The sequence below is a fragment of the Physeter macrocephalus genome, chromosome 9 (genome assembly GCF_002837175.3).
Source record: "Physeter macrocephalus isolate SW-GA chromosome 9, ASM283717v5, whole genome shotgun sequence".
Taxonomy (NCBI): domain Eukaryota; kingdom Metazoa; phylum Chordata; class Mammalia; order Artiodactyla; family Physeteridae; genus Physeter; species Physeter macrocephalus.
Genome location: NC_041222.1, coordinates 96857045 through 96870223, shown reverse-complemented (window position 1 = coordinate 96870223; position 13179 = coordinate 96857045). Strand labels below are relative to the sequence as shown.

The following is a 13179-nucleotide window of genomic DNA, read 5'->3' as shown; positions in this document are numbered from 1 at the left end:
TTCTAACCCTACTGATGACCACAGTCTTTCCCAGGTGTGAGGACCAGGGTTCATCACAGCTTTGTTGTTTTTATCACAGCAGTATTCAAAAACACCAGCGCCCAGTTCAGCCAGCTGGAGCCAGGGAAACTCTGGCTTCCCCAGTGGCCACTCAGTAGGATCAGATAACACAGCCCAGAAACATGAGGGAGTTAGTGCCCCAAGAGTTGGGCGCTGGTGAGTGAGGGACAGAAGATCGGAAGAGTCAGCAGACAATCGCCCATCCTTCCTCCACAGGATGGACGATTCTGAGACACAGTAGTTTTGATGTGATCGAGCAACCTCCCGCATTTTCTTGTGAAGTTGTGACCAGCCAGGGACCCGTAGGCTGAGACAGGGGCCCCACCTATCTACAAGACCAAAAAAGCTGGTCAGCCCTCAAAAAGGGCACATTCTCCAAAGCTCACTTTCTATGTGACCAAGGAAGATCATGGAAAAGGAAGAGCATCACAGAGGCTGGAGTAAGGGACCATGGGAGTAGCACCAGGGACTAGTCAATGCCGTTGACTAGAACACCACGCACTGGTTATCCATCCCCAAGGGGAGAACTCCAAACACTGCTTCCCACTGCATCTCGGTATCAAAAAACACAACATACTCAAGCACTGAATGGAACAATGCTTTACTTACATGGAGAACAGTCAGAGCAAGTTCAGCTCCAATCATGTACGATGGTCCCTCATGACTAGCGGGTTCCCCCAGCAGCCAACAAAGGGCAGATGGCTTATGTGCACCCCTCTCATGCCACAGCCCCTCCCCCAGGGAGTTTGAAAGACTGAAAGCTGGGGTCTTACCTGAAGGCCATTGGTGCACACACTTAAGTAAAACAAAGGAATATTCACTGAGCATGAAACAGGAGAAGACATTCCCACACAAGGCATAAGCCCTGCACAGGTTATGTGGGCTTCCTCTTGGTAGGAAGTGTTCCAGGCCCAACACCCATCCTTCTACAGCTGAGTGGAGGTTGAAAGACCAAATGCACGAGACTCTCTTTCCCAATAAATCGTGGGTCCTGCTGTCACTAGTCTCTAGGTTGCTTCCCTATCCTGTGTATCTGCTCAGCTATTTCTTCACGTGTCTAACGGAGTCTCTGTTTCATAACATTTCTTTGAGATGCACAGAGTGCTTCTGAGGTCCAAGAGTTTGGGAGTTCCTCAAAAAGTTAAACATAAGGAAATCCCACCCAAATATGATTTAAGAACACCTCAGGATAATAGCTGTGCCTCAGGTACAGAGGAAAATCACTCCGAACTGGAGACGATCAGAAATTTCAGGGCGACTCTTCCTCAGGAAGATGAAATTGATAGAATACCTGATGAGTCTGAATATCATGAGAGAAGATTTAGACAATTGTGGCTTAGGGGTTATATTTGTGGTAAGCTCATGAAAAAAAAATAATACCGCTTAAACCATCATTACATTGGGAAAACATAGTTTTATCCTCACATTCCATGGAGCTTAAAACTAAAAAGAAAAAGCAAAAAGCAATAAAGCCATGTTCTTTAGAGTTATTGAGATAAATCCCAAAATTATCAGCTAAAAGGAATAAAAAGAATTGCTTCTGGGAGAGGGACCAAGGGGCTACTGCTACTTTTTCTAACAAACCTGGTAGAATGCGGTACCTTTTAAAGTCCAAAACAACAACATGCCTAACTTGACACCAATAAAAGCTGAAAAAACTAAATTTTTTTAAAAGGCATAGGAATCTAGAGGCCTGAGCTGCATAGGACTCTCCTCCCGGCACGGAATGCAAGGCTGAGTTTTCTGTTGGTGGTGGTTTTGGCCGCATTGGGTCTTTGTTGCTGCACGCGGGCTTCCTCTAGTTGCGGGAGCTGGGGCTACTCTTCGTTGCTGTGCGCGGGCTTCTCACTGCGGTGGCTTCTCTTGTTGCAGAGCACGGGCTCTAGGTGCACGGGCTTCAACAGTTGTGGCTCGCGGGCTCAGTAGTTGTGGCTCGCGGGCTCCAGAGCGCAGGCGCAGTAGTTGTGCCGCACGGGCTTTGTTGCTCCGTGGCCTGTGGAATCTTCCCCAACCAGGGCTCGAACCTGTGTCCCCTGCATTGCTGACGGATTCTGAACTACTGCGCCACCAGGGATGTCCCAAGGCTGAGTTTGAGAAAGGTGAGAGTGTATTTCTTGTTGGTGAAGAGGATAATACATTTTGCTAGTTAATCAAAATCAGCTGTTATAGCACCTTGCTCTTCTCCTCCCTCACAAATATGCCACTAGACCAGCAAAGACCTGTGAGGACCACACTCTACACAAGGACCCTGAGAAGCAAGGACCAGAGCCAGGTAGTGTGTTCTGTCTCATAGCTCTGGGGGGAGGTCATTTTAAATAATCCCAGAGAAAGAGCTCTGATGGTTTTATTTTTATTATTTTTCAATTCAATTACTTTTATTGGAATTAAAATTAAATTTTGAATATAATTGGTTTAGCTATTGAGTCAGGTGGGTCAAACAAGTAGTTTTTTATTTTTACAAAGACAGTCATACTTCGTCTCAGGCAGCTCACGCAGCATTTTTTACAGATCACATTGTTTATAATCCCCTTCAAAGAGTGCTCTAAATGTGCAACTAAGACTCCTGCTGATAGACAGTAAACATCTAAGTCATGAGCCTTAGGATCTGCTTTCTTGTAACACTGACTTTCCATCCTTTGCAAACTATTCTAACTCTGTAGGAAAAATGGGGAGCCCTGTGGCATTGTGCCTATTAGCTCAAGAAGCTCTGATGGTTTTAAAATCTCAAGGAGGAGGTTGGCTAGAAGATGTCTTGAAGCTGCCAAAGGAAGAGGAAATCGAAGGCCATTTCATCTGGGGGTGGTGTCTTGGTCATGTGTCACCTTGGCTGGGCTAAGTCACATTTCCCAGAACTGCCTTTCTTTTGTGTTTCCGGTTAGAGTGGTCCCAGGGCAGAGGGGAAACAGCAGCCATGGTGCAGCTCGCACACTTTGCTGAGGATCTGCTGACTCATCTCACTGGCGTGAAGCAGCTGCTGGACCTGGACCAGCTCTTCCTTCCCCGGGAGCCTCCCTCCACCTCTCCGACTCCTGGGCCAGGCGTGTGTGTTTAGCTGCATTTAAAAAGTCTCCACCTTCTGCAGGACACTCATACCACAAGGTCAGAGGCAACAAGAACTGACACGGTTGCAGTCCGTCCTCAGGGGTTCCAGCCATGTTTGCACCTTCCAGGCTGCCCCTGACATTCATCTTCCCTTCCCGACTCCCTGTCCCGTGGACTTAAAGCTCCAGCATCAAGCGCGGAGACCACAGCCTTAGAGAGACTGCCTAACCAGCTCCCACGATTGTGGAGGCCGTCTCTGTAACAATCCCTTGACCCTTTATCCTGTTGCATATTTAGATCCCTTTTCCTATGGGTTCTGCTTCTCTGGTTGAAGCCGGAATAATACACTTGGGATTTTTAGATGAATTTTATCTCCTTCCAGGGATGGGAATGGGGCAGACTGTGTGTGGAGGCTGGCTTGGAAGAGTTAGAGCAGCAATGTTGCATGCTGCATGTGCGGGGCCGGAAAAGCCCGAAGCAAGAGGTGACTGAGATACCAGAGATGTCGCAACCACGCTTTTAATGGGTGAAGGAGGGAGGTGAGGCACGGAGCCAGTGTCAGTCACATGCAAAACACGTTAGCAGGAGCCATGATCGTTGATGGCAGACAAGCGTCATACCTGTGCTACAAAAGCCACAGTGGCCAAGGCGCTCGGGGTTGAGTAGAGCAGAGAAGAAATTGGCTTGAGAAGCCAGGGACCCCTTCCCCCTGGACCCCCATCCAGACACACGCCTGATCAGGGTGTGTTTGCATCAGCTCATCTGCATGTTGTGTCAGTCAATACCCAGAGAGAGAAACAGAAATCGCCCTGCATAGTTAGAGGAGAATGGAATTTAACGCAATGTATTGCTTACAAGTGTGTTGGCATCACTGCAGACGTAACATACGAGGGGTTGGGGGTTACCCAGAGATCAGGAAGCTGCTCCCGGAGCTGCAGCTGCACTTGCGGCTTCCTGAGCCGGAAACAGGAAGCTCTTGTTTTCCGGTTTCCTGCTAGGGCTTCCACTGACAGCCCTTACCTGGGAAGCAGCTAGCAACAGGGACTGGGGAAGGCGTTCTGGGGGCAGCTGTGGAGCTGAGTGCTAACAGCACATGATATGCATGGAGCACTTTAATTTTTCCAATTTGGCTACAAGGAATGGGGAAGACGTCTTTATGAACCGCCATCTTGGAGAGAAATGTGGACAAGAGGAGATGGCACGAAATCCGTCTCACCCAGTCCCTTGGACCAACTATGATCCACCCTGGAGCAAAGGCAGAGGCATCCGCAGCTTCAGGAGCTGTTTTTTTTTTTGAAAGAAAGCGGGAGGGCCCGAGGGACAGGGCATGACGAATCTGCAGGGGTGGGGTTTGCTGGACTGCACCCAAGGGTTGAAATTCCCAGGAACATGAGATGAGCATGCAAACAGCTTGCTCAGCTGTAAGGATTCAGGTACAAAGAGGGTGGTGAGGAAGATGGAACACTGCTTTGCAGGCCGAGGGAGTTTGTGAAGCGCTGAGGAGCCCCGTGCTAGTTGCCTGGGCTCCCATAACAAAGCACGGCGGGCTGGGCAGCTTAAGCAACAGACCTATGTTGTCTCACAGCTCTGGAGGCTGGAAGTCCAAGATCTAGGCGTTGGCAGTCTTGGTTTTCCCTGAGGCCGCTCTCCTTGGCTTGTAGATGGTTGTCTTCTCCCTGTGTCCTCACATGGTCTTCCCTCTATGTGTCTGTGTCCTCTTCTCCTCTTCTTATAAGAACAGCAGTCATACTGGGTTGTAAGGCCCATCCTAATGACCTCATTTAACTTAATTACCTCTTTGAAGACCTCCTCTCCAAATATAGCCACATCTGAGGCCCTGGGGGTTAGAACTTCAACTTATGAATGGGGGGTGGGAAATACACATTTCATCCTATAACAATTCCAGAAGTCTGCAGAGTCAAGAGCCAAAGAATTCTCAGTAATCTCTCTAGCTCTGAGCAACCACTCTTCCCTATCAGAGAGGCCTCATGCAACTTCTCAACATAAGAAGACATATATAAACACATTAAAGTTAAAAGGACACATATGCTTCTTCAACAGGTGACAGGGCTTCTGGTCACTGTCAGCTAATTTATAATACTGGACGACTACAGTCAGGGTCCAAGCCAGTGTTTCTTAAACGTTCATATGCACACAGATCTCCCGGGAGCTTGTTTACATGCAGATTCTGACGCAGTGGGTTGGGGGTGTGGGGGAATGTGGCCTGAGATTCTGCATTTCTGTACACTCCTAAGGCCTACCCATATTCCTGGTCTGCAAACCATACTTTAGGTAGCAAGGTAGTGATTCTCAACCTTGACCATGTCAGAATCTGGGGAGCTTTTAAAACTTCCAGGCTATACCTTCAAACCAATTAAATCAGAATGCTGATTTCCAGGGCCCAGGCATCCGAATTTGTGTAGCTTCCCAGGTGATTCCAAGGTCCAGCCAAGATGGAGAACCACTTCTGTTGTTGAACTCCCACTATCCAAAGTGTGATGGAATTGGGGAAAAGACAATTCCTCCACCTGGACCCGCACCATGTCGCCCCTACCGGCATCTTTGACACCAGGTGGCACTCAGGGTGGCAGCCAGTGACACTGCATTCGTGTGGCAGTGCCAGAAACAAAGGCATGGGACCTCTGCCAGAGACAGAGAGGATGTGGGGAAACACAGGGGACTCCCCGAAATAACTGGGGGAGAATTTAAGGAAGCTTAAGTTTCAGTCAGACCAGCAGGTGGGAGATACGAAGTTAGAAAAGTCTGGTGTCCGTTTTAAAGTGACCACTTTCACACCACAAGTCTGGTGAAATGCAGGTATGAAATTCAGCTTACAGAGGTTCAGAGACCACAGCAATCAACGAGGCGAGTGGAGCTATCATCAGAGGCAAAAAACAGCCTAAAAACCTGCACAGCATCAGGAGACGGGAAACTGGCCACCAGGCACAGGCCTGCCTGTTACTCTGCAAAGTGACTTAAAGGTATGGAGCAAGGCAGCCTGGTCTGGACTCATGCAAACGCTGGCCCGACTGCACACAGCTATCGTCCTGTGTCTAGGGAAAGCATTTCTTTTTCTTAGTGCATTTGGGCAAATGTACAGGACATCTGAACGCTCCCCACATGCATGTACTTTCAGAATAAAGAACGGATCATGAAGGTTAGGTCTGTGTCAAGCCAAAGCCACCTGCAAAGCAAAGTGTACAGGGAAGTCAGCGAGGAGACCGGTCTCCATGGGCCGAAAGCAGCAGACACAGAGGCGCGTGATCACTGAGAGCAGGAGGGTAGCCAAGTTCACGTGAAGCCCAGCGGCATCTCATTTCCTCGCCTCAAAGTCCCATGAGAATAGGAGCTTTAAACTCGGCCTCCTTAGAGAGAGGGATTCCCAGGACTAGTGTAGCTGCTGGCCCGGAGTGCGGTGCTAGTGAATTTCTCCTCCCTCCAGGTTCATGGTTCAATTACCAAATACACAGAGCAGACCCTAAGAAAGAGGCAACAGGAATTGATTTGACCATGAAGAAGAGCGTTTTGACGTTGGGTGATGACACAGAACTACCTTGACATTGATAACTGGGAACTATAGGCACCTGGGCCTGTGCTGTACCTGCTGTCTCTGAGACGGTGAGACCCTTGCTTAGTGGAATGCTCTGTTCCCATCAACCTCTCTCAGGTTCACTCACTTTGGGTCAGTGTCAAGTTGTCCAGTCCTGACTGAGAGGAGTTTAAACACCATCGTTTCTTCTGTTGCTGGTAAAGATATAGCCAGGGGCCTCTGTTCTAGTCAACATACAGTTTACACCTTTTACGTAAAGAATTAGCTTCCTGAAAAAGGGAAACCCTAAGTCAGATAACACAGAGGGAGCCCATCTTTTCTTGGAATGGATGTCAAGGGGCTCTATTACTTTAAGGAGGCCTCTTCAATACATCAAGCATTTAATAATCCCCCAGTCTTTACGTACAAAGCAAATCACATTCCCTTAATTGTGTGCATTTATAACCTAGTTATGGCTCTAAGCACAGACAGTTTTATGGGCAAGTCTTTTTGAACTTTCAAAACACAGACAATTCTTATGCTATGTAAACTGTTCTGTAGCACAGAAACAAAAGGAAACAATCCCAATTAGTTGAAGAAGATATCATAGCCCTAAAGCCAAAATCTGACCAAATTAGCATATACATAAAAAATAGACCAATCTCAATTACAAAAATGTACCCCAAAAGTCTACATAAAATTCTAACAAATCGATATCAGTTTTCTGATAAAAAATAATATGCCTGAGTTAATTTGATTTGTCACTTTAATAGATCAAAAAGGAAAAATCACATAATCATCACAATAGTATTTGTTAGTTTGGCATCTATTCTTTAAAAAAAAGAGGATTCTTTCTAAAATAGATTTAAAAAATACTTTCCTAACATGATAAAGAATAACTATGTGAATACAATAGCCGTATTTGGTATTTCTTAAAATATGTTCTAAATAATTTTAGTACTGAGAGATTTTATCAGTAAGTGTAGAAATGGTGCTGTGGTCAAATAAACTTGAGAAATGACTAACCAAATTAAACAGTCTTTTATGTGCTTATGTGTATTCTAACTGTCCAAATGTTTCATACCCCTTTGACCCTGTAGGACATTGTTTGCACAGAGCATCTCATCAGACTAGTATTTTATAGGAAGTCACTTTGGAAAATGTTATAGTGATGGTCTCTCAATAATGTGGAAAACAAAATAAGAATGTTACTGGCTCCACTTTAATGTTGTTCTACAATTTCAGATCAAATTGTTCTCAGCTAACATACTGGGATGAGTTAATGTAAGAAGTAGACAGATAATCACTGTGGGCATTAGGAGATTTGAATGATTCTATCAGTCAACTTGACCTACTGACATTTAGAGAACACTTCATCCCCCAACAGCAGAAAATCCATTCATCTCATGTGTGCTTGGAACATTTTCCAAGATGGACCACATTTAGGGCCATAAAACAATTCTCAATAAATTTAAAGTTATTTAAGTCATATAAAAATATGTTCTTTAACTGCAATTAAGTTAACATAGAAATGAATAACAGAAAGATCTCCAGGTAATCTCCAAATATTTAGAAACTCACATATGTCTCAATAACTCATGGGTAAAAGAAGAAAGTAAAACAGCAACTAGGGTAACATTTATGGCACTAAATGCCTATATTAGAAAAGAAGAAATAGTTCAGATTCACTGTGGGAAACAAGAAAAAGAAGGCCAAATTAAAACCAAGCAAATAAAAGAAAGGCAATTATATGGGACTTCCCTCGTGGCGCAGCGGTTAAGAATCCGCTTGCCAATGCAGGGAACACGGGTTCGAGCCCTGGTCCGGGAAGATCTCACATGCGCAGAGCAACTAAGCCCATGTGCCACAACTACTAAAGCCCGAATGCCTAGAGCCCGTGCTCTGCAACAAGGGAAGCCACCTCAATGAGAAGCCTGTGCACGGCAATGAAGAGTAGCCCCTGCTCACCACAACTAGGGAAAGCCCACGCCCAGCAACGAAGACCCAGCGCAGCCAATAATTAATTAATTAATTTAAAATTAATTAATTTTTTAAAAATAAAAAAAATAATAAGGCACGAAAAATAAAGGCACCAAGATTAGAAAGAAAGAAGTAAAATTGTTTTCATTTGCAGACTACCTGATTGTCTAGGTAGAAAATCAAATAGGACCTACAAAAAGCTACTGGGACATATAAGCAAGATTATCAAGATTGCAAGATTGATATACAAAGATGACTGTATTTCTAAACGCTAACAACGAAAAATTGGAACTTAGAAACTATGAAACAATCCCATATAAAATAACATCAAAAATACAAAGTACTTAGGGATAAATCTGGCAAACATGAAAGATCTGTACACTAAAAATCTACATGCTCTTCCCTTAAAGAAGTGGAGCATAACTCTCCACTCCTTAAGTGAGAAATGTGCATACAGTAAGGCCCTTCCATACTAACGAGTTCCGTTCCGAGAGCGTGTTTGTAAGTCTAATTTGTTCATAAGTCCAACAAAGTTAGCACAGGTACTCAACTAACACAATCAGCTATATAGTACTGTACTGTGATAGGTTTATAATACTTTTCACACAAATAATATATAAAAAGAAACAAAAAATAAAGAAAACGTTTTTAATCTTACAGTACAGTACCTTGAAAAGTACAGTAGTACAGAACAACAGCTGGCATCCAGGCGCTGGCATCGAGCGAACAGGCAAGAAGAGTTACTGACTGGAGGAGGAAGAGCAGGTGGGAGGTGGTAGAGCTGAAGGATCATCAGCGATAGGAGACGGAGGGCAAGCTGCAATGTCACTCACGCCTGACGTTGATGGTGCAGGTTCTGGTTCCTCGTTGGATTTAATTCTATCTACCCTCTTGAAAAAACAATCCAGTTTTTTCAAACGATCCAGTTTTGCATCTTTGAAAGTTCGCAACTTGAAGGTTCGTATGTAGGGAACTTACTGTAATGACTGCCTTCCAAAGGGGACAGTAAGTAATGAAGGAAAAAAAGGGTAACTTCACAAAAGAGAAACCTGAAAAGCACTGCCTCAATCAGGAGACCAAGATTTACATCAATCGTAATAAGTTATGTCGATAGTATATACCCTTGATATGATGTGACAAGAGACAATATGACACTTTACCTTTGTGGTCATCCTCCAAAAACCAATAACCCCAGTCTAATCATGAGCAAAACATCAGACAAATCCCCATGGAGGGACATTCTACAAAACGCCTGACCAGTACTCCTCAAAACTATCAAGATCATCAAACACAAGGGAAATCTGAGAAACTGCACAGCCAAGAGGAGCCTAAGGAGACATGACGACTAATAATGTGGTGTCCTGGGTGGCAGCCTGGACCAGAAAGAGGACATCAGGTAGAAACTAAGGATACATGAGCAAAGTATGGACTTTAGTTATTAATCGCATATCAATATTGGTTCACTAAATTTGACAAATGTGCCACGCTTACATAAGATGTTAATTATAGGGGAAACTGGGTGTGGAGTACATGGGAAATCTCTGTACTATCTTCACAATTTTTCTGTAACTCCAAAACTATTATAAAGAAAAAATATATATAATTTTAAAATATATATAATTAAAATAAAAATGTATATGCTGATAGAAATTCTATAAAGACCTTAATAAATGGAGAGATGTACCATGTTTACAGGTCAGAAAATTCACTATTGTTCAGATGTTAATTCTCCCGCAAATTGATCTATCCAGTCAACACAATTCCAATCAGGCTTTTTCTGTAAAAACTGACAAACTGATTCTAAAATTCATACAGAAGTTCCGGAATAGCCCAAGCAACTTTGAAAAAGGAGAACTAAGTTTGAGAACTAAAACTAACTTATTTCAAGACTGATTATCAAGACAGTGGGACACTGGTGTCAAGATAGAAAAATAGGTCAACACCACAGACTATAAAGTTCAGAAATAGGTCCACACAGAGATGGACATCTGTTTTTTAATATAAGTACAAAGGCAATTCAGTGGAGAATGAAAAGGCAATCCATAAATGGGGAGAGAATACCTAACAACTTGAATCCAGAATATTTTTAAATGCTTAAATATCAATAATATTAAGTGCCAGAGAAGACAGACAGACAGCAAATAAGCATATGCGTCATTGAGGAAACACAATTTAAATATTAAAAAGACAGACCATACTGTGTATTAGTTAGGGAAGGAAGCAACTGGAACTCTCATCTGCTGGTGGAAACGTAAAGTGGTGCAACCACTTGGAAGTAGCTGGGCAATTTCCTTTAAAAAGTCAAACGTGCCGTGTGACCTAGCCATTCCACGCCTAGGTATCTGCATATGAACACATATGTCCAACTGTACAAGAAAGTCCATAACAGTTTTTATGTTATAGCCATAAACTGGAAATAACCCAAATGTCTATTAACAAGCAAATGAATAAACAACCTGTCTCTGTGATGTAATACTACCCAGCTATGAAAAAGAAATGAACTCTTGAGATACGCAACAACATGGATGAAAATAAAGGGAATTATACTGAGAGAACGAAGCCAGACAAAGAGAAAGAAGCCAGGTAAAATGAATCATCCATACCACATGATTCCACTAAAAATTCTAGAAAATCCAAATTAATTGATAGTGACAGAAAGCAGATTAACGGTTGCCTGGGGATAGGGATAGGAGGCAGGGAGGGGAGAGAGAGAGGAATTACATGGGTTCAGTGAAACTTTCAGGGTAATTGAAATGTTCATTATCTTTTTGGTCATTACCTTTATCAGTATATGTCAATTATACTTCAATAAAGCTATTTTAAAATTAACACTTATTTTGGGCTTCCCTGGTGGTACAGTGGTTATGAATCTGCCTGCCAATGCAGGGGACACGGGTTCGAGCCCTGGTCTGGGAAGATCCCATCTGCTGCGGAGCAACTAAGCCCATGCGCCACAACTACTGAGACTGAGCTCTAGAGCCCATGCGCCAGAAATACTGAAGCCTGCGCACCACAACTACTGAAGCTCATGTGCCTAGAGCCCATGCTCCGCAACAAGAGAAGCCACCACAATAAGGCTGCACACCACAACAAAGAGCAGCCCCCGCTCACCGCAACTAGAGAAAGGCCACGTGCAGCAGCGAAGACCCAATGCAGCCAAAAATAAAATAAATAAAATAAATAAATTTTTAAAAAATTAACACTTATTTTAACTTTTAAAAAGCAAGTGACCTGCCAATGCAGGGGACACGGGTTCGAGCCCTGGTCTGGGAAGATCCCATCTGCTGCGGAGCAACTAAGCCCATGCGCCACAACTACTGAGACTGAGCTCTAGAGTCCATGCGCCAGAAATACTGAAGCCTGCGCACCACAACTACTGAAGCTCATGTGCCTAGAGCCCATGCTCCGCAACAAGAGAAGCCACCACAATAAGGCTGCACACCACAACAAAGAGCAGCCCCCGCTCACCGCAACTAGAGAAAGGCCACGTGCAGCAGCGAAGACCCAATGCAGCCAAAAATAAAATAAATAAAATAAATAAATTTTTTAAAAATTAACACTTATTTTAACTTTTAAAAAGCAAGTGATGGGACTTCCCTGGTGGTCCAGTGGTTAAGACTCCATGCTTCCACTGCAGGGGGCACCAGTTCGATCCCTGGTTGGAGAACTAGGATCCCACATGCCACTTGGTGCCGCCAAAACAGAAAAAAAAAAAAAAAAAAAAAAAGCAAGTACAAATTGGAGAAAATATTTGTAAATACATTACAGGAAAAGGGTAAATATAACTCACATACAAAGAGTTTATACAAATCAATGAGAAAAAAATCACTATAAATTTTAAATGGACAAATGACACGAATATACAGTTCACAAAGAATAAGTATGAATGGTTAATAAAGATAAGAAACAGAAACATAAATAACACAAAAAATAGAATACTCCCAACTATCAGATTGGCAATACTATTTTAAAAGTTATTAAATTCAGTGTTAGAGAGGACATGAGGGCTCATATACACTTTCTCAAGGTCACTTTGATGATGTTTATCAACATCTCAAAATGGGCATACCTTTTGACTAAAGAATTCAGCTTCTAGCAATTTGTACTAAGGCTATAATCATGAATGAATACAAATATTTAACTGCAAGTATGTTCATTAAAGAATTAATTATAATAGGAAAAATGAAAACCAACATAACTACCCAAGAATAGGGCATTAAACATATTATACTTCCTTAGAATCGAGAACTAGCCAGTCATTTAAAATGATGTTACTAAAAACTATGTCTGTGGAAGCAGGCAAGATGGCGGAAGAGTAAGACGCGGAGATTACCTTCCTCCTCACAGATACATCAGAAATACAGCTACACGTGGAACTTCTCCTATAGAACACCCACCGAACGATGGCAGAAGACCTCAGACCTCACAAAAGGCAAGAAACTCCCCACGTACCTGGGTAGGGGCAAAGTATAGGGACGGGACCTGCACCAGCGGGAGGGAGCCGTGAAGGAGGAAAGGTTTCCACACACCAGAAGCCCCTTCGCGGGCGGAGACTGCGGGTGGCGGAG

The 13179-nt window shown here is 43.6% G+C and overlaps 1 long non-coding RNA gene across 1 annotated transcript; it reads right to left on the bottom strand.

Moving 5' to 3' along the window:
- Positions 1-1459: 1459 nt before the first annotated feature.
- On the bottom strand, positions 1460-5388 carry LOC129392391 (uncharacterized). The gene is made up of 2 exons (XR_008618158.1): positions 3723-5388; positions 1460-2144 (listed from the first exon to the last, which is right to left on the bottom strand). It is a non-coding gene; the product is annotated as an uncharacterized lncRNA (long non-coding RNA).
- Between the last annotated feature and the right edge of the window lie 7791 nt (positions 5389-13179).